Source organism: Ovis aries, chromosome 2, assembly GCF_016772045.2.
Source record: "Ovis aries strain OAR_USU_Benz2616 breed Rambouillet chromosome 2, ARS-UI_Ramb_v3.0, whole genome shotgun sequence".
Classification (NCBI taxonomy): Eukaryota; Metazoa; Chordata; class Mammalia; order Artiodactyla; family Bovidae; genus Ovis; species Ovis aries.
In genome coordinates, this window is record NC_056055.1 from 78,022,668 (window position 1) to 78,046,385 (window position 23,718).

Consider the following 23,718-nt stretch of genomic DNA (forward strand, 5'->3'; position numbering starts at 1 on the left):
GATGACAGAGGATGAGATGGCTGGATGGCATCACTTACTAGATGGACGTGAGTCTGAGTGAACTCCGGGAGTTGCTGATGGACAGGGAGGCCTGGTGTGCCGCGATTCATGGCATCGCAAAGAGTTGGACATGACTGAACTGAACTGAATGTACCATCAACCAATCAGAAGAATGTCATGCACCCTGAATCCCTCAACCAAAATGTCACATTTAAAAACTCTTCCCTAAAAACCATCAGGGAGTTTGGGTCCTTTGAATACGATACTTGTTCTCCTTGCTTGGACCTGCGATAAAACTTTCTCTGCTCCAAATCTCAGTGTTTTTGTTTGCTTGACCTCTTTCTGCAATGGACACTCAGACTTGGTTTTGACAACTTTATTAATGTCCCTCTTTTCTACCAGACTGTAAGTTTCATTAACAAAGGCATAATGTTAACTTTTACTCACTATTTCATCTCCCAAGCCCAGAACTATTTTCTACAAATTATAATTTCATTATAAGGTTTTAGATCTGATAAGAGCACTACAGTGATCATATTTGGGGAAACTGTTAAACAAAGATCAAAGGAAAATACTAATATTACAAAGGACCAAATTTTTTTGATAAGTATTATTTTTTATGTATTAGGATAGCTGCTTACAATCTAAACTCAGATATAACAAACAGCAGAGAATGGAAATGCTTCATATAATTTTCAAGAGCATAACTAGATCAATAAAATATAGCAATATTGAAATGGGAATCTGAGTTCTTGTTCAAGGAGCAAAAGAATGAACTTCATTGAGACACAAACACTTATGGTAGTAAGAAAATGGGATTTATTATAGAGAAGAAAAGTATAAAGTTTTCATCATAGACTCTGAGAGGGAGTAAAAAGCCTCCAAAGGTGGGACTTACAGCAGTTTATGTCCTTACCAGTTTAATCTGTACATTTTTGGTTGGCTCCTGTCATGTCATTTCTAACCAATCAGTTTAAAGTTCAAAATGTTTAATTTAACATCTTTATGGCTTCTCTTGACCCCAGATTAAGTCACTACCCTTTTTCATGCCCTCTGGCCATTTTACAAGATGTATGGGCTAAAGATTAATGACCACCAGTTGGTTTTCCCTCAGGCATATGTAACAGAAGTTAATTATTGGCTTTCCTTGGATTTGAGTGCTAATAATTTATCAGACCAAAGACACATTTCAGGAATTAGGGACAAAGGGTATAGCTTTAGATTAATAGAGTGACATGTTTATTGAAAACAGACTGAGGTCTCAGAGTCCTACACTGACTGCCTATCAATTTCTACCTCAATATTATTAATAATTTCTAAGGTCTTCTAGAGAAGTATACATACTCCAAAATACATTAATCCTCAACAATCTTATGTTATTATTATCATCATTATGTTTTTCAATGATATTAAAATTTACGGAAGTAAAACACTATATCTAAACAAAAACTAACAGGTCTTGCTCTGTAATATTTTAATTAAAAATCTGAAAATTAAATACTTTCATGATGCCTTGAAAAATTATATGGAATCTTTTCAGTCAATTAAAAGACAACCTACTGTGTAAATGTCAAAACAGCTTACATATCAAACAATACTTAATGAATGAGTTATTGATGGGATGCAACATATTATGAAACATTTGCTATAGACATATATTTAATGACTTCCCTAGTGGCTCAGATGATAAAGCATCTACCTACAATGCAGGAGACCCAGGTTCAATCCCTGGGTCGGAGAGATCTCCTGGAGAAGGAAATAGCAACTCACTCCAGTATTCTTGCCTGGAAAACTCCATGGACAGAAGAGCCTGGTAGGCTACAGTCCATGGGGTCACAAAGAGTCATACACAACTGAGTGACTTCACTTATATTTAATGATAGAGGTATTATCTACAATGTTTTAAGAATGAACTCATTCTATTCTAAGAGTATATATGACAAAATCCAGGAATTTTTAAAGAAAAGAAAAAGATTAAAATATCTAGAAAAGCATGCATCAAAAAAATACATAATTAGATTCTAAATATTAGATGACATATGCTGCCTGATTTTGTTCTTTGGGCCATTCTGTGTCTTTAAAATTTTCTACAGTGATCAGATGCAATTCTTTGTGCTAAGTCGCTTTAGTCATGTCCAGCTGTTTGTGACCTTATGGACTGGAACCCGCCGGCTCCTCTGTTCATGGGATTCTCCAGGCAAGAATACTGGAGTGGGTTGCCATGCTTTTTTCCAGGGGATCTTCCCAATCCAGGGATCGAACTCAAGTCTCTTATATCTCCTGCATTGCGAGGTGGCTTCTTTACCACTAGCACCAAATGCAACTATCAGTAATTAAAAACTATAAATTGTTATTAAAATTTAATTTGTTTCCATTTGATTTTTCAAGGCCTTTCTTATATATAGGACAAAATTCAATACCTTTGCTACTAAGTGAGTCATTTTATGCAAAGAAAATATTATCTTGTTTCTCTTTTGCCATTATTAAATGTGTTTTTTCTATAGAAATTTATTATTCTGTGTGTGTGTGCGTGTGTATGTGTGTGTGTGCATGTGTATGCACTCAGTTGCTCAGTTTTGTCTGAGTCTTTGTGGCCCCATGGACTGTAACCTACCAGGCTCCTCTGTCCATGGAATTATCTCAGCAAGAATACTGGAGCGGCTTGCCAATTCCTACTCTGTGGGATCTTCCCGACTCAGGGATCAAACCCTCATATCTTGCATCTCCTGCATTGGCAGATGGGTTCTTAATCACTAGTGCCTCTTGGAAAGTCTATTTATTAGTCTAGTGGGTTTATAATGTTATTCAAATCTTCTATATCCTTGCTGATTTTCTCACTGGTTGTTTTATTAGTTGTCAAAATTATGGTCTAAATATCTTTAATTATTAATATTGAATGGTTTATTTTTCCTTCAATTTTGTAATTTATTTATTATGTATTTTGGAGTTCTGCAATTAGGTGCATATATTCTATGGTTGTCATATTTTCTTAATTAATTGAGTCCATCATTATAAAAAGAATGTTGTTCTAACTTCACACATGAAAACATTAAGACTAAAAGAGTCTGAGTAATTTGCCAAGACTGCACTTCTAATTCAGGTGGTTATGCTGAAAATTCCATGTTCTTTCCACTTCTATATTGTCTTCCAAGATGTAATTCTACATTTACTTTTCACACTTCATTATACAAACCATTAATTGCAAATTCAGTGGCCCTAAATAATCCTATGTAGATTCTGACTTCAAGAGTTACTGATGTGTTTAGAATTTTGTATCTTAAAGACTTGTGAGCATGGTAAGAAAACAATATTCACTCTGAAAATAAAATATTGCATTATAACATTAAATTATATTCATATTTCATCTGCAGTTTCAGCATATTTCATTGAAAAAAGGGTATAACAATAGTCTCAACAAGCAATAAATGGCAAAAGAAATCTGACTGTACAAATGAGAAATGAGACACAAAATAAGTTGATAATGACAAAAGAAAAACTTTCACATGGAAGGAAAATACATTTTTAATCCTCAGTTAGAATTATATAATACAGATTTATTTCCTAACCATCTTTCTCATAAATCTCTATTGTAACAAAAGACATCTAATGTGATTAATTATAGTTATTTATATAGTTAACTGTGCTTTTCTTCCTTTGTAATTCTAGAGACTTATTATCCTGGTTTATGGGTATACTTAAAAACTGCTTCTGGTAACACTTCACCTCACTGAATTGTTTGTGGTTGATTAATTAGAATGTCTTTGAGATATGAGGTCTGTAAATGGTAATGGCCACATAACATTCACTAGAGCAGTCTTATTCTGAATAATCCAGTCAAAGTAATTTCTGTAGACATGTGTCTTGCTCACATGTATGGCACTCTCACTACCTACTTAGGCAGCTTTTCTATAATTTACTTTTATGGCTTTCAATTTCATTTGGATTTTATAGGCTTAATGACTTAGGAAATGATTATGAGTAACAATAATTCAGAACTGACCTTTCAGAGTTACCTGCTTTTTGATCGGTTTAGCTAACAACACTTCTACTTAATTTATCAGCCACAAAAATATGTGCACTGACAGCTGCTGACTTACATTTTATTATTTTTGTTATTATGCCAGATAAATATTTAGGTAGTTAACAAAACTATGGCAGTAGGACAAAGTCATCCACAGTAGCACCAAGTTAATGTATCTGTGTGAAAATATTTTACACTCAAATTAATCTTGCTTCTTTGCATAAGAAACCCTTTGGGAACCATTAAAAAGGAAATTGTAATCAACTGGCAACGAGCACTGATGCTGCACAGAACATAGGTGAAATATAAAGGCAATTCAATTTTTTATACAGATACTAAAGAAGTAGAAATCATTGCTATCCTCAACTCTAAAATGAGCATCTCTATGAGATTTAATTTCTGTACATACAAAGCAGTTAAAACAATGCCAGTAAAACTGATCCGGACCCTGTGGGGCTCCTGGGCACAAAGGCTTTTCTGCATCTCTCTTTTTTTTTTTTTTTTTTGATTGCAGCAAACAAGCTTCATTCAGCTTCTGTGACTTTCCCTGAGTTCCAAAGGGCAGGTTCCAAAAGTTGCTAATCAGAAAATGGAGGGGATTATGGAAACTAGGGAAGAGAAGTCAAGAAACAATAGTGCAGCCTTGGGGCAGAGTCCTGGTTCCCCCTCAAGGGATATATACAACAATATCTTTGAGCTGTTTTACAGATGCTAGTGGTGTCCAACCTTCAGCGACCCCCTGGACTGCAGCCTTCCAGGCTCCTCTGTCCATGGGATTTTCCAGGCAAGAGTACTGGAGTGGGATGTCATTGCCTTCTCCAGAGGAGGGTATACTGTGCTTATTAATTCCCTGGCATACCCTGCACACTGCCTCTATACAGCCACCATGTTTTCTAAAAAGCTATTAATGATATTGTTATGTGAACCCTTGACTTTTCTTTAAATAGCATAAAAGCTCTCTCACTGGAAAAAAAGAAAATAGGTTGCCATTTCCCAGACTTGAACAATCTCTATCCAGCTAAGCCTTGTGTTCTCAATTCAGCATTTATGTAGAGCTTGAATGCGGGTCAGAAAAAAATAACACAATGCAAAGTTGGAGAACGTTACATATTAAGGAAGGTTGGCACTGTTAGCCTGGAAAACAATATGAACTTGAGGTGTTTAATGATGTTTTGAGCACTTCTGTAATATCATTTAGATGTGCAGAATCTATTTGGTTTAGCTCTGAAGATGCAAATCTAACCTCTTTTTTTCAATGGATCTGAAATTATTCTGGGATTCCCCTCTACCCCCACACTCCCTTTCATTCTTGTCTTCTTTCTCTTCTTGGAAAGCTGTATATAACATTTTAAGTGTATCTGATAAAATGTTAGGTAAGCCTCAGTTAAAAAGATGGTTCCTTCAACATGACTGAAGGCACAGCTACTATTTATTTACTAGGCCCTGTACTAGGGTCTGAAGTGACCCAACTGAGTAACCCACTTTACCCTAAAAAAACTCATGGTCTATATACAGTTCAATTTGAGTCTGAATTTGGCAATAAGGAGTTCTTGATCTGAGCCACAGTCAGCTCCTGGTCTTGTTTTTGTTGACTGTATAGAGCTTCTCCATCTTTGGCTGCAAAGAATATAATCAATCTGATTTCAGTGTTGACCATCTGGTGATGTCCATGTGTAGAGTCTTCTCTTGTGTTGTTGGAAGAGGGTTTTTGCTATGACCAGTACATTTTCTTGGCAAAACTCTATTAATCTTTGCCCTGCTTCATTCCGCATTCCAAGCCCAAATTTGCCTGTTACTCCAGGTGTTTCTTGACTTCATACTTTTGCATTCAAGTCCCCTATAATGAAAAGGACATCTTTTGGGGGTGTTAGTTCTAAAAGGTCTTGTAGGTCTTCATAGAACCGTTCAACTTCAGTTTCTTCAGCGTTACTGGTTGGGGCATAAACTTGGATTACCGTGATATTGAATGGTTTGCCTTGGAGAGAAACAGAGATCATTCTTTCGTTTTTGAGATTGCATCCAAGGACTGCATTTTGGACTCTTTTGTTGACCATGATGGCTACTCCATTTCTTCTAAGGGATTCCTGCCTGCAGTAGTAGATATAATGGTTATCTGAGTTAAATTCACCCATTCCAGTCCATTTTAGTTCGCTGATTCCTAGAATGTCAACATTCACCCTTGCCATCTCTTGTTTGACCACTTCCAATTTGCCTTGATTCATGGACCTGACATTCCAGGTTCCTATGCAATATTGCTCTTTACAGCATTGGATCTTGCTTCTATCACCAGGCACATCCACAACTGGGTATTGTTTTTGCTTTGACTCCATCCCTTCATTCTTTCTGGAGTTATTTCTCCACTGATCTCCAGTAGCATATTGGGCACCTAATGACCTCGGGAGTTCCTCTTTCAGTATCCTATCATTTTGCCTTTTCCTACTGTTCATGGGGTTCTCAAGGCAAGAATACTGAAGTGGCTTGCCATTCCCTTCTCCAGTGGACCACATTCTGTCAGACCTCTCCACCATGTTAGACCATTCAGGTATGACCTAAATCAAATCCCTTATTTGATTATACAGTGGAAGTGAGAAATAGATTTAAGGGGCTAAATCTGATAGATAGAGTGCCTGATGAACTATGGAATGAGGTTCACGACATTGTACAGGAGACAGGGATCAAGACCATCCCCATGGAAAAGAAATGCAAAAAAAAGCAACATGGCTGTCTGGGGAGGCCTTACAAATAGCTGTGAAAAGAAGAGAGGCAAAAAGCAAAGGAGAAAAGGAAAGATATAACCATCTGGATGTAGAGGTCCAAAGAATAGCAAGAGATAAGAAAGCCTTCTTCAGCAATCAGTGCAAAGAAATAGAGGAAAACAACAGAATGGGAAAGACTAGAGATCTCTTCAAGAAAATTAGAGATACCAAGGGAATATTTCATGCAAAGATGGGCTCGATAAAGGACAGAATGGTATGGACCTAACAGAAGCAGAAGGTATTAAGAAGAGGTGGCAAGAATACACAGAAGAACTGTACAAAAAGACCTTCATGACCCAGATAATCATGTGCTGTGATCACTAATCTAGAGCCAGACATCTTGGAATGTGAAGTCACATGGGCCTTAGAAAGCATCACTACGAACAAAGCTAGTGGAGGTGATGGAATTCCAGTGGAGCTATTTCAAATCCTGAAAGATGATGCTGTGAAAGTGCTGCACTCAATATACCAGCAAATTTGGAAAACTCAGCAGTAGCCAACAGGACTGGAAAAGGTCAGTTTTCATTCCAATCCCAAAGAAAGGCAATGCCAAAGAATGCTCAAACTACCACACAATTGCACTCATCTCACATGCTAGTAAAGTAATGCTCAAAATTCTCCAAGCCAGGCTTCAGCAATATGTGAACTGTGAACTCCCTGATGTTCAAGCTGGTTTTAGAAAAGGCAGAGGAACCAGACATCAAATTGCCAACATCTGCTGGATCATGGAAAAAGCAAGAGAGTTCGAGAAAAACATCTATTTCTGCTTTATTGACTATGCTTTATTGACTATTTGACTGTGTGGATCACAATAAACTGTGGAAAATTCTGAAAGAGATGGGAATACAGACCACCTGACCTGGCTCTTGAGAAATCTGTATGCAGGTCAGGAAGCAACAGCTAGAGCTGGACATGGAACAACAGACTGGTTCCAAATAGGAAAAGGAGTACATCAAGGCTGTATATTGTCATCCTGCTTATTTAACTTATATGCAGAGTACATCATGAGAAATGCTGGGCTGGAAGTAGCACAAGCTGGAATCAAGATGGCTGGGAGAAATATCAATAACCTCAGATATGCAGATGACACCACCCTTATGGCAGAAAGTGAAGAGGAGCTAAAAAGCCTCCTGATGAAAGTGAAAGAGGAGAGTGAAAAAGTTGGCTTAAAGCTCAACATTCAGAAAACGAAGATCATGGCATCCAGTCCCATCACTTCATGGGAAATAGATGGGAAAACAGTGGAAACAGTGGCTGACTTTATATTTTTGGGCTCCAAAATCACTGCAGTTGGTGACTGCAGCCATGAAATTAAAAGACGCTTACTCCTTGGAAGAAAAGTTATGACCAACCTAGACAGTATATTAAAAAGCAGAGACATTACTTTGTCAACTAAGGTCCGTCTAGTCAAGGCTATGGTTTTTCCTGTGGTCATGTATGGATGTGAGAATTGGACTGTGAAGAAGGCTGAGCACCGAAGAATTGATGCTTTTGAACTGTGGTGTTGGAGAAGAGTCTTGAGAGTCCCTTGGACTGCAAGGAGATCCAACCAGTCCATTCTGAAGGAGATCAGCCCTGGGATTTCCTTGGAAGGAATGATGCTAAAGCTGAAGCTCCAGTACTTTGGCCACCTCATGCGAAGAGTTGACTCATTGGAAAAGACTCTGATGCTGGGAGGGATTGAAGGCAGGAGGAGAAGGGGACAACTGAGGATGAGATGGCTGGATGGCATCACGGACTCGATTGATGTGAGTCTGAGTGAACTCCGGGAGATGGTGATGGACAGGGAGGTCTGGCGTGCTGCGATTCATGGGGTTTCAAAGAGTCGGATATGATTGAGGGATTGAAATGAACCCTTCTACAGAAGTAAAGACTACCTTGCCAAGCCATTTTTATTGTTTTATTCCTGTGAATGTGAGATGTAGATGTGAGAGTTGGACTATAAAAAAGCTGAGTTCCAAAGAATTGATGCTTTTGAACTGTGGTGTTGGAGAAGACTCTTGAGAGTTCCTTGGACTGCATGGAGATCCAACCAGTCCATCCTAAAGGAAATCAGTCCTGAATATTCTTTTGAAGGACTGATGTTGAAGCTGAAACTCCAATACTTTGGCCACCTGATGCAAAGAATTGACTCATTTGAAAGACCCTCATGCTGGGAAAGATTGAATTTGGGAGGAGAAGTAGATGACAGAGGATGAGATGGTTGGATGCATCACTGACTCAATGGCCGTGAGTTTGAGTAAACTCTAGGAGTTGGTGATGGATAGGGAGGCCTGGCATGCTGCAGTCCTTGGGGTGGCAAAGAGTCAGACATGACTGAGTGACTGAACTGAACTGATTCCTGTGACACCATTTAAGAGCATTTCCAACAATATGGATGTAATTGGGGATGGTTTGTAGATGGAAATTTTAACATGTTTTAGGATTATACTTTTCTGCTGTTAGTGACATTAAATTTTCTTTTGAAACATATTTACTTAATCTATTTCGAATGGGCTTCCCAGGTACCTCAGTGGTAGAGACTCCACCTGTCATGCAGGATACCCATGCTCAATCCCTGGCTGGGAAGATCTCCTGAAAGAGGGCATGGCAACCCACCCTAGTATGCTTGCAAGGAAAATCCCATGGACAGAGAAGCCTGGTGGGCTATGGTCCACAACGTCACAAAGATCCAGACAGAACTGAAGAAACAGCACACACAATCTATTCAGAAAAATGGGTTATAAGTGTTTGAATGAAAAATAAATCAGTGTGTCTAAATAGATGATAGAGAGGGTGATAGGAAGTTTCTTCATTAAAACAGAATGAAAGTGAAAGAAGTCGCTCAGTGGCCTCCAACTCTTTGTAACCCCATGGACTGTAGCCTAACAGGCTTCTCTGTCCATGGGATTTTCCAGGCAAGAGTGCCGGAGTAGGTTGCCATTTCCTTCTCTAGGGTATCTTCCCAACTCAGGATTGTACTCAGGTCTCCTGCATTGCGGGTAGATGCTTTACTCACTGAGCCACCAAGGAAGCCCCCAAAATTTTAAGGTTCTTAAACAAGTGCGGAAACTAGCTTTATGTTTTCATCCTGACCAAATTATCTGGAATACTGGAGTGGGTAGCCTATCCCTACTCCAAGGGATCTTCCCAACCCAGGGATAGAACCCAGGTCTTCAACATTGCAGGCGGATTTTACCAACTGAGCTACTAGGGAAGCCCAGAAGGCATATAACAGAATGCAAAGTAATAAATCCAGAGGAAATAATGGAGTTCTAAAATCATGAATGGAGGCTACAAGCAGTGGATCGAAGTTTGAGAAAGAACAGGATTATTTATACAATCTCAGAGAATCTCTCTATAAATTACTTATTCACTATGAAAGTTTAATTTTAAAGTGAACAAACCTGTAGACCATTTCTGGATTTGTCTGTTTATAGTGCAAATAATGCTGCTAGGACCATTATCAGAAATAATATCTGTTGCACATTTTTAAGCACCGCTTTAGGATATGTTCCTAGGAATGAAAATTTCTTATCATGGGTTAAGCACATCTTTAGCCCCTTTAGAAAATACCAAAATGGTTTTTAGACTGATTGTCTCAGTCTGCGTTCCTCCAAGCAAGATATAGAAAACATTTCCATTGTTATGCATCTTCACTAACAATTAGTAATGTTGCCAGATTTTTTAGGTTTATCAATGTGGTAGACATAGAGATATTGCAAGCATATTTTCATATAAGTATAAACCATTCATTTGTGAAATTCCTGCTCATAAGCTGGTCTATTTTTTGTTGCTGTTGGCTTGTCTTTTTCCTGATCATTTCCAAAAGTTTTTATAAGTCATGCTGTTTGTTAGTTCTATGTCTTGAATAAAGTTTGGAGTTCACTTTTTATTTTCTTTACGGAACAAGAAGACTTTTTGAAAAACATAAGTTTCTAATTTTATTGCTATAAAAATATGAATTTTTCCCTACATCAATTGTAGTTTATTTTTCAAAATCTTGTTTTAGAATCCTACATATCTCAATAATGCAGATATTCTTTTATTTTCTTCAGAAAATTCTGAAGCTTTCTTTCAGGTCTAAGTTTAAACCATCTAGACTAGATGAGGTGAGATAGGAAACTAAAAGATTGAGGAACTGAAAAACTGGATATGCCAAATTTCTGACTGATCCTGTTTTCTACTTCAAATTTTGAATTTGTAGAATGGGAAAAAACACTGGTACCTTCTTCTTATTATCATTGTGAGTTAATGTTTAAAAAGATTAATGCATATAAAGTGTTAATGATACTTGATACAGTAATTTTAACTTTATTATATTGAATTCTGCCTCAGATTTTGAATATAAAGATTGAAGTTATAATCATCCTAATTTTGTCATTTGGAAAAGTTAGAGATTCATTATTTTAAAGAATAAATACTTCCTACTTTGAAAGAGGAACCATTTTTAATCAAATAGTAAAAAGTATGCTTATATTTTATTGGGTCATGTTTTTTGTTCTTTTTTTTTTTTTCCTGCTTAAAATGAATGAAAAATTTTGGCCCAAAACAATGTAATACCCATAAGAAGCATATCCATATTGTCTGTTATTATTTAACAAACAAATATATGTGGGTGGCACATTTATTATGCCATAAGAATATTCTGAGAAATAGACACTAGTCACTTAGTCTACATATGAATGGAGAATCTTATTTTTTAGTAACTCCAGCCACTTATGAATCTTGTTTTATCTGAAAACTGTCATTTATCCTCTCTCTTGCAAGTATTATCCCCTTTGTGAAGTTTTACTACACATATAGACATTAGTACAGTTCTTTTTTTTTAATATCTTTATCTATCTGTGAATTTATTAAAAGCCAAGAGTTCCAGTTGATACTAATCCAATATTATTTATTATGTTCACTCTAGTATTTCTCCTTTTCTTATTTATAACTTTGCACAATGAGCAATCTATATCTCCTTATCCAAGGAATATTTGTTTTTTAAATTCTTTTTTTTTTAATTTTTATTTTTACTTTATTTTACTTTACAATACTGTATTGGTTTTGCCATACATTGACTTGAATCCACCACAGGTGTACATGCATTCCCAAACATGTACCCCCCTCCCACCTCCCTCCCCATAACATCTCTCTGGGTCATCACCATGTACCAGCCCCAAGCATGCTGTATCCGGCATCGGACATAGACTGGCGATTCTATTCTTACATGATAGTATACATGTTTCAATGCCATTCTCCCAAATCATCTCACCCTCTCCCTCTCCCTCTGAGTCCAAAAGTCCGTTATACACATCTGTGTCTCTTTTGTTGTCTTGCATACTGGAAACCACAGCAATTTATATTGCCTCTTGTATCAGATATTGCTGTTTTCTCATCTTACTGCCATTGGTCCTCCACACACACTTGTATTCTGATAAATCCATCTTCCATTACAATATATGAAAATGTGAGATGCTTAATCTCTCTAAATGTACTTTCCAAATGTGGTCAGTGGCACTCAAGAGAGTCTGCGGGAAGGTTTCAAAAGACAGTGTCTGGTATTAGAAAATTGGATATTGGCAGATAAGTCATCCTGTGACCATGAGGGAATAAACTTAAGAATGAAAGACCACTGACTAAGGAAAGCAGAGCTTCAGGGAGGAATTTTTCAGAATCTTCCATGACAGAATTAAACCAACCTAGAAATGTGCACCTCCTTGCATCTGTGTTTGATGATAAACCCCTATTTTAAAGGCAATTTTGGTCTCATGTTTCTGGGTTTTGATACACTGCTCTCATAGTTCATAGATAGCTTTCTAATTTATTAGCATGTGCAGTAGACAATGAATAAATGTTTGCTAAGTGAAAGCAACAGAGAATCACTTCCCCTTTTATATCTGCGTGTTGCCTGACAAGAATATTAGTACCTACAACAGGAAGTAACAGGAAGGGAAATGATGCCACAGGCCCTTGTACTGCACAGATTAAAACCACCCTATACAAGTTTACACACTCGGTCTTTCATTTTAAACTATGGGTAAAATCATTAAACTAATTTATTACAGTTTACATAGATTGGGCAGCATAAGATTTACATTTACTACGTCTTATTTTAGCCACTAGAATGAATAAAATGCCATAAACTAGAGCCAAATGCTGAATACCCATTTTAGAAATGATTTCTTCCATTAATTGCTTTCCTGTTCTCAATAATTCACTATTATAGAGCAGAAAGCCTATTGAATTATATGGTTGTAATTAGGCTGTTTCTTTAACATGTTTTATGCTTCAGTATTTCTTATACCTCAAAAAAAAAAAAAAGAAATCTGATAACAGCTTTATATAAAGCTGTCCGTTGATAGCATTGTCTTTTCTTTTTTTTTATAAATCTCAGAAAACTATCTTGTACTGGAAGTTTGTCCAAAATTCAAGTTATTCTTTGTGACTCCATGGACTGTAGCCCACCAGGGTCCTCTGTCCATGGAATTCTCCAGGTTAGAATACCAGAGTGGGTAACCAGTTTGTTCTCCAGGGGATATTCCAGAGCCAGGGATCGAACTAGGGTCTACTCCATTGCAGGCAGATTCTTTACCATCTGAGCCACCAGGGAAGATGTGAAATAAAATAAAAAGGTATTTTTCACACATTGATGTAGGCAGGAAATCCCTACATTAATGTTTCTTAACATAAATCAAAAAACAAATATACCCAATCATATTTTTGAAAATCACACACACACACACACACACACACACACACACACATATATATATATATATATCACTGTTATGACTAATCTAATTAGGACTGATAATTTCACATGTATAACAAATAATACAGTTTCATTTTTTTTCCCTTTAGACATCAGCCTATGATGTTTCAATAGTTCTTTAAGAATTTTGAATGTCTATAAATGCCAATACTCTATATTCTAGTTCCATTAAAAAGGATTCTCAAAAATCTCATCTCTGGATTTCCATATAAAACAAAATCCATATCTAGGCTACATTCCAGTCTTTCCACAAACTTATCTAATAAACAGGACATCAGGGCTTTCATTGGGAAAGGAGACTGGGATCTCCCAGCCATGCCATAAACACACATGTCTGTGTAGTGGGGCTGTTGTGGTTGTTCAGTCACTAAGTCATGTCCAATTCTTTGTAATCCCATGGACTACAGAACTATTTCCAGGAGTTTCCTCAAATTCATGTCCATTGAGTCACTGATGCTGTCTAACCATCTCATATATTTATATTTAAAAGCAAAGGCTCTTGTTTATGTTTGGTGGCAATGAAAACAATTCTGTACATAATTTCTACAATATACTTGAAGAAAGAAAAGCTTTACCTCTTTTCTCTAAATAAGTCTAACTTTTATGTTTTTACCTTCACATATTTCACCAAACTTCATGTTTATTGACCTTTCTTGTATTATCTCCATGCAAATTCCTCATGTATTTTATTGTCACACCTCAAACTGAACAAACTTTTTTCATGAAGTATAGAGTTGCTATAGAATTATCTAAAAGTTCTAGTCTTAGTAGTTAACTACTAAAATTACTTTTACTGGCCACTACCAATCAATTACTGTAATACATCACATGTTAGAGCCTAAGTAAAAATGCTTAAATGCATTTAAGTCCTAAAAAAGAAAAGAAAACATGTCCATTTAAGAAAAGTAAGAGATTATTTGCATTCATGATAAATGTGCCAATGTCCATTCTTCAGCAAAATACTATTTTCATGTTAAATGCTTCAAAACAATAGATGGTAATTGTTTCAAATATACATTTGTTCATAATGAGAGCTTTAATTTGTATGCTCTAGGTATTTTCATTTTAACTAGTGTATTAATAAGAACTTAGTTTCTGCTTTATTGACTATGCCAAAGCCTTTGACTGTGTGGATCACAATAAACTGTGGAAAATTCTGACAGAGATGGGAATACCAGACCACCTGACCTGCCACTTGAGAAACCTATATTCAGGTCAGGAAGCAACAGTTAGAACTGGACATGGAACAACAGACTGGTTCCAAATAGGAAAAGGAGTACATCAAGGCTGTATATTGTCACCCTGCTTATTTAACTTATACACAGAGTACATCGTGAGAAACGCTGGGCTGGAAGTAGCACAAGCTGGAATCAAGATGGCTGGGAGAAATATCAATAACCTCAGATATGCAGATGATACCACCATTATGGCAGAAAGTGAGAGGAACTAAAAAGCCTCTTGATGAAAGTGAAAGAGGAGAGTGAAAAAGTTGGCTTAAAGCTCAACATTCAGAAAACGAAGATCATGGCATCTGGTCCCATCACTTTATAGGAAATAGATGGGAAAACAGTGGAAACAGTGGCTGACTTTATATTTTTGGGCTCCGAAATCACCGCAGATGGTGATTGCAGCAATGAAATTAAAAGATGCTTACTCCTTGGAAGGAAAGTTATGACCAACTTAGACAGTATATTAAAAAGCAGAGATATTACTTTGCCAACAAAGGTTCGTCTAGTCAAGGCTATGATTTTTCCAGTGGTCATATATGGATGTGAGAGCTGGACTATAAAGAAAGCTGAGCACGGAAGAATAGATGCCTTTGAACTGTGGTGCTAGAAAAGACTCTTGAGAGTCCCTTGGACTGCAAGGAGATCCAACCAGTCAATCCTAAATGAGATCAGTCCTGGATATTCATTGGAAGGACTGATTTTGAATCTGAAACTCCAATACTTTAGCCACCTGATACGAAGAGCTGACTCATTGGATAAGACCCTGATACTGGGAAAGATTGAGGGCAGGAGGAGAAGGGGATGACAGAGGATGAGATGGTTGGATGGCATCAGTGACTCAATGGACATGAGTTTGGGTAAACTCTAGGAGTCGGTGACGGACAGGGAGGCCTGGTGTGCTGAGGTCCATGGGGTTGCAGAGTCGGACACGACTGAGTGACTGAACTGAACTGAACTGAATAACAAAAACCTTAATTTCACAGAGTTCAAAGACCAAAAGAGGGAGCTCTCATGAACTGTAGCAATAGCAAAGCCCAACACAAAGAAGAAAGATTCCTTTCCTGGCAAAGATTTAGCCCATGAAAAGCCACATACTCTTCATTTACTACAGCCATTCCAACTTCCTTTTCTTCTCTGTAAAAGCTTCTTCTTCTTTTGCCCTGGGAAACTTAGACTTGGCTCCCCATAGTTGCAGACCAAAACACTGCAATTTTCTGCTGATGCCAAATAAATGTATCTTTTCTGGGAAATATCTGATAGACTGTTTGTTTCATGTCAACACTAAAAAAGTGTATTACTTATTCTCAGTCATGTTGTACATCTTTGTCTTTATATGGACAAGACTCATATGTCCAGTCATTTTAAAATGTTTTTCCAAATGTTTTGTTTAAGTAATATTTGTATTGTCACTGTCATGAGATATATTTCATCAAAACCAACAAATATTTTAGAAATATGTAATTAAATCTTGTCATCATATTTAAAGTATTAATATATATATTTAAATAATGCTTTTAAAAGCCATTCCAGAGAAAGTTCACATAAGATTTTATAAATAGAAGTTTCTATAGCCTAACTGCTTCTGAAACTGGAAGGTAGTTTTCCTTCTGAAAATAAATTCTATTTGTTATTTGTTAAATCTTACTGATCAGTGTGAATGTCTAGTACCTTGAGAAAATAACATGCCTTAGAAATATCAACCTTTTATGGACTACAAATTCAAAACCCTTTCATAGTAATTGCATAATTAACTCATAATGTCATACTGAAAAGAAATGATAAATGCTGTATTACATTCAGCACTGCAGATGTACCAATATGCTAGTTCTAAGTGTTTCACCTCTGATATAATCATTTGCAACTTTTCCCAACTCTTTATAGAAATTTTGACACTTTATTATTATTAAGCAATTTCACCTGAGAATGATGTGACAACACATATATTTGAATATAACCATAACACAAATTATTTGACCACCAGATTTGAACTGACTTTCTTAATAGATTTTCTCTAGTCAACACTGATCTTGGGAGAAAGCATATTTCTTTCAGGCTGTCTCTGTGTATCTAAAAGGAATTAGAATGGGCATTTGGCTGAGCACAATCCAAATAGATGCAAAATTCAGATGAATTTTAGATAACTTACCATTTAGGTAAATTTTAAATCCCTCACTCACATCAAAATTAGGAATTGAATAACATTTGAAAAGTATTTCCTTGGAGAGAGCTGTGCTATAATCTTCTCCCACTGACTTTTCAGGAATTTGGGTATAATCTCCCAATCCCAAATTAAGAGAGCCTGACTCTAAGGAGATCATTCAGTGCATTGAATAACTGTGCTACAAATTGGGGGGCATTTAACATTCCCACTTGAGAAATAGAATGAAATAAGGATTCTGTCTGAAAGGAGGGCAGTATTGTGAATAGAGCTCAAGGAGGAAAAGCTAGAGATAAGACCTGATGCCTAAGTGCTGAAAAAGGTTCAAACAATGAATCTCAGAAAAGTTTGCTACTTGCAAAGAAGATACTGATGTACCATCTGTAGAGATTGGTGGGGTCTTTGAAGGAAGCACAGATGTATTGATTAAAAAAAAAAAACAACAACCAGCTTTAAATACTTACCTATCTGGTAGGTATTCATACCTACCCTATGCTGATCCCTGTACCTCTTCTCGCTCACCAAGCCCCCAAACTAAGGATATTGGCAAGTTGGAGGAGGATGAATCACATAAGGTTTGAACAGAGAAAAAGGAAAAAGCTTATAACTTTATCCTTCCTAAATTACTGGTCTGCAAATGGCTCAATCTGACATTGAGAGGTCTCAGCATTAAGCCAGACAAATGACATGAATTGACGCTATGCTTTAAGATTCTGAATTGATCATGGACATTCTTACCATCTTAAAGTTGCAGGAATGTCAAGATGCCTGCTTGAGTTTCTCAAGGGGCAGGGAAATAATCATGCTGATAGTGAATATAGTAGATACTCATAAACAAAAATAAAGTTGTTTTTGTGTATTTTATGTCATAGTCTGTGCTTAAATTTTCAAAGTATTCACAAGGACAAAGTGGCCTTCACAAGGGGGCAGTGTTTCCTCAATGCAGGAGCACTGTTACTGCAAACATGCACTCTTAGCCTTATGTCATTTGCAATATTATCCGCCATGGCTTTGACACAAACACTGTGGTGTATTGGCCTGGATTCCAGGTATATTACACATTTACAAGAACTGTTTCCTCAGAAAAAGGAAATCGTGGTCTCATAAGTGAGGAAGACACTTGGTTAATGATGTACAATTTTAAAAAAGAAATGAGAAGGATATGAAATTGGAACATGCCACAAAACCTACAGGGCTTCTCAGGTGACAGAGAAATTGCTCCAGTCGATTTTAACATCCCATTAAGGACAGCCAGCAAACCAGGGGATGTACTGTCTGCAACACTGAAGCATTCCTCTGGAGACTCAGTCTGGGTAGAATAAATGGAAGGGGGCAATTCCTTCTATTAATTCAGTTCACTCTGGCAATTGATAGGAATATTGAATCAGATTCCTGAAAATTTCACACGCTGAAGTGGAGGTGTGGAGAGTTCTATGATAACTAAATAGAAGTGAGGATACAATATGAATTATCAAGTTTATTATACCATAACCTAAGTGTAAACGAAATTTTCTCCTCCAGTAATAAAAGGGAAATGCCAAGTAAACAGATGAAAACTTTCATTACGATGTACAAAATAGTAGAGATGAAAGCATAAGCATTACATTTTGGGGTAAAAATAAATGAGGGGGATGTGACCTTCTCCACCTTTTTCAGGCAACATTGATTCCCCAGTTCACAAATATGGCTCAGTAACATGCAGAAATGTACACCTGTATCTTAAAACAATAATTTTAGTCATGCTAATTTTGTGTAGAAAAGAACTGGAATATGATTATTTCCTAGTCAAATATATGTCAAATATTCTAATCAATTTAACAGGATTAAAAATGAATATATGTGTTTGATCACTACATATGAGAAGCATGCATTATACGACTATTTAGAAGAGAATTTTTATTTCCACTGATATTTCACAAAATAAAAAAAAAATGAACAATAACTCAACACAGTTATTGGGAAAAGACACAATGGTTCTACAAAGATAAATGCATATATATTTGTAGGTTGAAAATGCTAATGTATTAATGAAATAAAATTCAAAAGATTAGAGTTTACAGTAAAAACACAATAGGCTAATGATAAAATTTTTCAGCATTAGCTCCTACTTGAGGATGAATTTTATTTTTGTCCTTGTTTTGGACTACAGTGATCATTTACTTCTCTCAATAGATTTAGTTTTCAGCAACACGTTTCAAACTTGTTTAGAAATACAAAGTATATTTTTCTTACTTCTGGTAGCATTTCTCATCTGTGCAGAGGAAGCATTGACACAACTCTGTGTGTTTTATAATAAGAGAGCTGAGAAAGGAATCCAAGATACTTGCCAGGTTTCTTTTTGGAAAACTGGGTAGATGGTACTTCTTTTTACAGGAATGAGAAAGACAAAAGGATGTTTACAGGAAGATATTTTGAGTTCAATTTTAATATATTAGAAGTTGAAAAATATATACACTATCAAATAGATATGTTGATTTGATTCTCAGGAATGAGATCCTAAGAAGACATACTGATTTGAGTATCACGATATGTGATCATTATATGTACATTATCTTTGAAGCTGCTGCTGCTGCTGCTGCTAAGTCATTTCAGTCATGTCTGACTCTGTGCGACCCCAGAGATGGCAGCCCACCAGGCTCCACCGTCCCTGGGATTCTCCAGGCAAGAACAATGGATTGGGTTGCCATTTCCTTCTCCAATGCATGAAAGTGAAAAGTGAAACTGAAGTCGCTCAGTCGTGTCTGACTCTTAGCAACCCCATGGACTACAGCCTACCAGGCTCCTCCATCCATGGGATTTTCCAGGCAAGAGTACTGGAGTGTGGTGCCATTGCTTTCTCCGTCCTTGAAGCTACAAGAGTAGATGAGTTCAACCACAAAACCATAAAAGTTATAGAATGAAAATAAGAAGAAACATAAGAAGTTATTGGGTTAATATAAAGCCTTGAGAGGGAATATGTGCCAAAAAGGGAAACATAGAGAAGGGTCAGATGTTTTAATGACCTGGAGGGTCCATAAGGAAACTGAGGGAATCCCCAAGAGAAATCTACCTAATTAGAGAAATTTCAGTTTAGAAAATCTTGAAAATTTGAGCAGTGGTCCTTTGTGTCTTGAACACCACACACTGTTTATTCAGTAAACAAAAAACTAGCCAACTTGTTACAACACATGTCACTTCATCTTAACTCTTGAATTCCATGGTTTGTTATTTTTCACCAGCAAATCTGAGTACACATTTTCTTAAATTTTCATCTGTGTTCTGGGAGGAAAGTCCCTTTTTTAAAAAAATTCTGACAAGACAACTCTGACACTTTTATGAAGTAGCTGGCAATTCAGAACAGGAAAAATTCAATCTAAGATGAAACAGAAAAACTGATTACTCTGCTCATTCTCTTTCTTGAGTGCAAAATCATTGAAAATTCTGGGGCCCAGGAATAGAAGTAGTATCAGTAAGAGTGGGTTAAAACACACACACACACACACACACACAAGATAAGCTAGATTATGTGTGCTATGAGTTGGTCAGGTAGAACTTGATCTCCCAGAATTCTTGAGTCTAAATGAATTATTCTATCAGGTATCTGGCCTGTGAAGAAAGCCATAATTAATGAGAATTACTAAGGATTCACTGGGTTGTATCACACAGGCTTCATTTATTTCATTTTTAAAAAAACTGATAGAGTTTACTAGACTGGTGTTCTTCCCTGGTGGCTCAGATGTTAAGAATTTGCCTGCAGTGTGGGAGACCTTCAATCCCTGGGTTAGAAAGATTCCCTGGAGAAGGGAATGGCTACCCACTTCAGTATTCTGGCCTGGAGAATTCCATGGACAGAGGAGCCTGGCAGACTTCAGTCCATGGACTTCCCTGGTGTCTCAGACAGTAAAGAATCAGCCTGCAGTGTGGGAGACATGGGTTTGATCGCTGGGTTGGGAAGATCTCCTGGAGGAAGTATAGCAACCCACTCCAGTACTCTTGCCTGGAGAATCACCATGGAGAGAGATGCCTGATATATATAGCTATATATATATATATATATATATATACACATATATATATATATATCATTGCTATTGTTCAGTTGCTAAGTCGTGTCTGACTCCTTTGACCCCATGGTCCATGGACTACAGCATACCAGGCTTCCCTGTCTCTTACTATCTCCTGGAGTTTGCTCAAACTCATGTCCATTGTGAGCTTCCCTGGTGGCTCAACAGAAAATAATTTGCCTGCCATTCAGGAGACCTGGGTTCCAACCCTGGGTTGCGAAGATGCCCTGGAAAAGGGAATGGCTACCCACTCCAGTATTCTTGACTGGAGAATTCCATGGACAGAGGAGACTGACAGGCTACACAGCCCATACCACAGAGTCACAGAGTCAGACGTGCATACACATATGTACATACATATTCATTTTATCTTTAAAATTTCCTAAAGTGTGAGTTCTATATTTTTACTACTTGTATATAAAATAGTATATAAAAATAATGGCAAATGTATGTAACTCATAAAAAATGTACATATATTTGAGTACATATTTAACAATTTTAAGTGATGAAATGTTTCACCAGACACATGGAGATAGCTCTAAAGTACACAAGCGGTGAAATGTGCCACAAAAACGGTAGATTAAAAGAATTGGGAAAGTTCAAAATTAACTAATGGTTAATATAACAGACACTATTTATAAAACAAGTAAATGTATGTGTGTGTGTGTGTCTGTGAGTGTGGGTATGAGTGAGAATTAATTGGATGGTTGGGGGAAAGATTGTTCAGAAACATGATACCAAAATATGTTAATACTATTTATAGATAACAGGAGAAAAAATGATTTGAGGCAAAAAGACATGCATTTGGTTTTATGGCCTACAAGTACATAAGAGTTGTTTAACTTTAAAATTGAATTTCAATATGCAAAATGACTATCATGTGTTGAGAAAACTGACAGCACTTATTAGCTTTTATTTGACTGCAGCCTCAGACCTCATTATGCATGCTCGTTCAATTACCACTGTAGGACTCTATATCAAAGAATATGATAGCTGAAAAATTACCTATAAGCAGTACCACCACAGTTTTATACTTAAAACATTTACTAGTTTCCATTCTACACATAATTTTAATTTTACACCTACAGGTATTCCTATTACTAGATTAATTAAAAACCAAAATTAAATCCCAATGTTATACATTTTGTTTGAGGACTTCTTTGAAGGTCAATCTTAAAGGAAATTAACCCTAAATATTCATTGGAAGGACTGATGCTGAAGCTGAAGCTCCAATACTTCAGACACCTGCTGTGGAGAGCTGACTCACTGCAAAAGACCCTGATGCTGGGAAAGACTGAGAGTAAGAGGAGATCGGGGTGACAAAGGATGAGATGATTGGATGGCATCACCAGCTCAATGGACTTGAGTCTGAGCAAACTCCTGGAGATGGTAAAGGATAGGGAAGCCTGGCATGCTGAAGTCCATGGGTAACAGTCAGACATGACTTAGCTACTGAACGACTATAGATGGTCCAGTGGTTAAAGAGTCCACCTGCCAATTCAGGGGACAAAGGTTATATCCCTGATCCAGGAAGATCCCACCTGCTGAGGGCAACTAAACCTGTACTCCACAGCTACTAAACTTGCACTCTAGGGCCCACGAGCCAACAACTACTGACCCCTCATGCCATAACTACTGAAGCCCACAAGCCCAGAGCCCATGCTCCACAGAAGCCACTTCAATGAGAAGTTTGCACATCACGAACAGGTAGTAGCCTCAGCTTGCCTTAACTAGAGAAACCCCGCATGCAGCAACAAAGACTCAGTGCAGCCAAAATGAAATACATTAATTAAATAAAAAACAAAAACCAAAAAGTGATTATTATTTTTGCTTGAAAGAAGTCATTCTTCAATTAGTCAAGCAATGATATTGATGTGTTTTTTAATCCTACCTATTCTATATTACCATCAAGTCACAACTTTATTAGCTAAATTTTAGAAAGAGCCATTAGAATGAGTGAGACTTACCAATGTACAGCCTCCTCCCACAAAATAATTAATGCTGGAGGAAGAAAAGTGTCCAACTCCTCAAGATTTCCCTGAAAGGAAAAAAATAGGAAACACATTTTTAATTTACATTTTTTGGCAGTTATAGGATGTTAAATCTAAATCAATTGATGGGATGAAAAAGGAGCACAATAATATTGACACTTTACAGATTAATGGAATTGACTAATACTTTGAAAAAAATACCATCAAAAGGGTGTTTATACTATTTCCTTGATGGAAAGTATTATAATCCATTTTTTAAAAATTTAAAAATTATATTTAAAGAGTAAATGTAATCCTTATTTTTTTCTGACATAAAAGTTCATGCTATAAGAAACTACTTGTTAATTAACCACAAACACCATTTTCTTTTCTTAAATGAGAAGTTACTTAAAAAATATTTTATATATAAGATGCTTATATCTGTTTTTGTTCTGTGTTACATAAGAAAATTAACTATTCACAATTTTTATTGATATACTACTAATTATTTATATATGTTTTCTTATAGATTAAAAAAGTGCTGTTTATCAAAGTATGTTTATTATCTATGGAACTCGTGCCACATACCCAAGTGACTGCAGTATTCTAAGATCATCAATGACTTTCAAATTTACAGCATAATACTAAACACAAAATAATGAGGCCATAACTATAAAAAACCATGTACACCAAAAACATTAAGTGAATCAGCTTACAGGATAAATAAGTTAACTGATAAAGTCACCAGAAGTGTACAACTCAAAGAAAAATAATAGACAATTAAATATTTAACTTAAAATCA

The 23,718-nt window shown here is 36.5% G+C and overlaps 1 protein-coding gene across 24 annotated transcripts in view; it reads right to left on the bottom strand.

The window, feature by feature from the left end:
- PTPRD (protein tyrosine phosphatase receptor type D) overlaps nucleotides 1-23,718 on the bottom strand; it is a 2,474,579-nt gene that overhangs the window by 1,770,820 nt on the left and 680,041 nt on the right. For all 24 annotated transcript variants that reach the window (XM_060410987.1, XM_060410960.1, XM_060410965.1 and 21 more), the window contains exon 3: nucleotides 22,914-22,984. The gene's annotated coding sequence lies outside the window, so the exon portion shown is untranslated. The remainder of the gene's footprint in view (nucleotides 1-22,913; nucleotides 22,985-23,718) is intronic.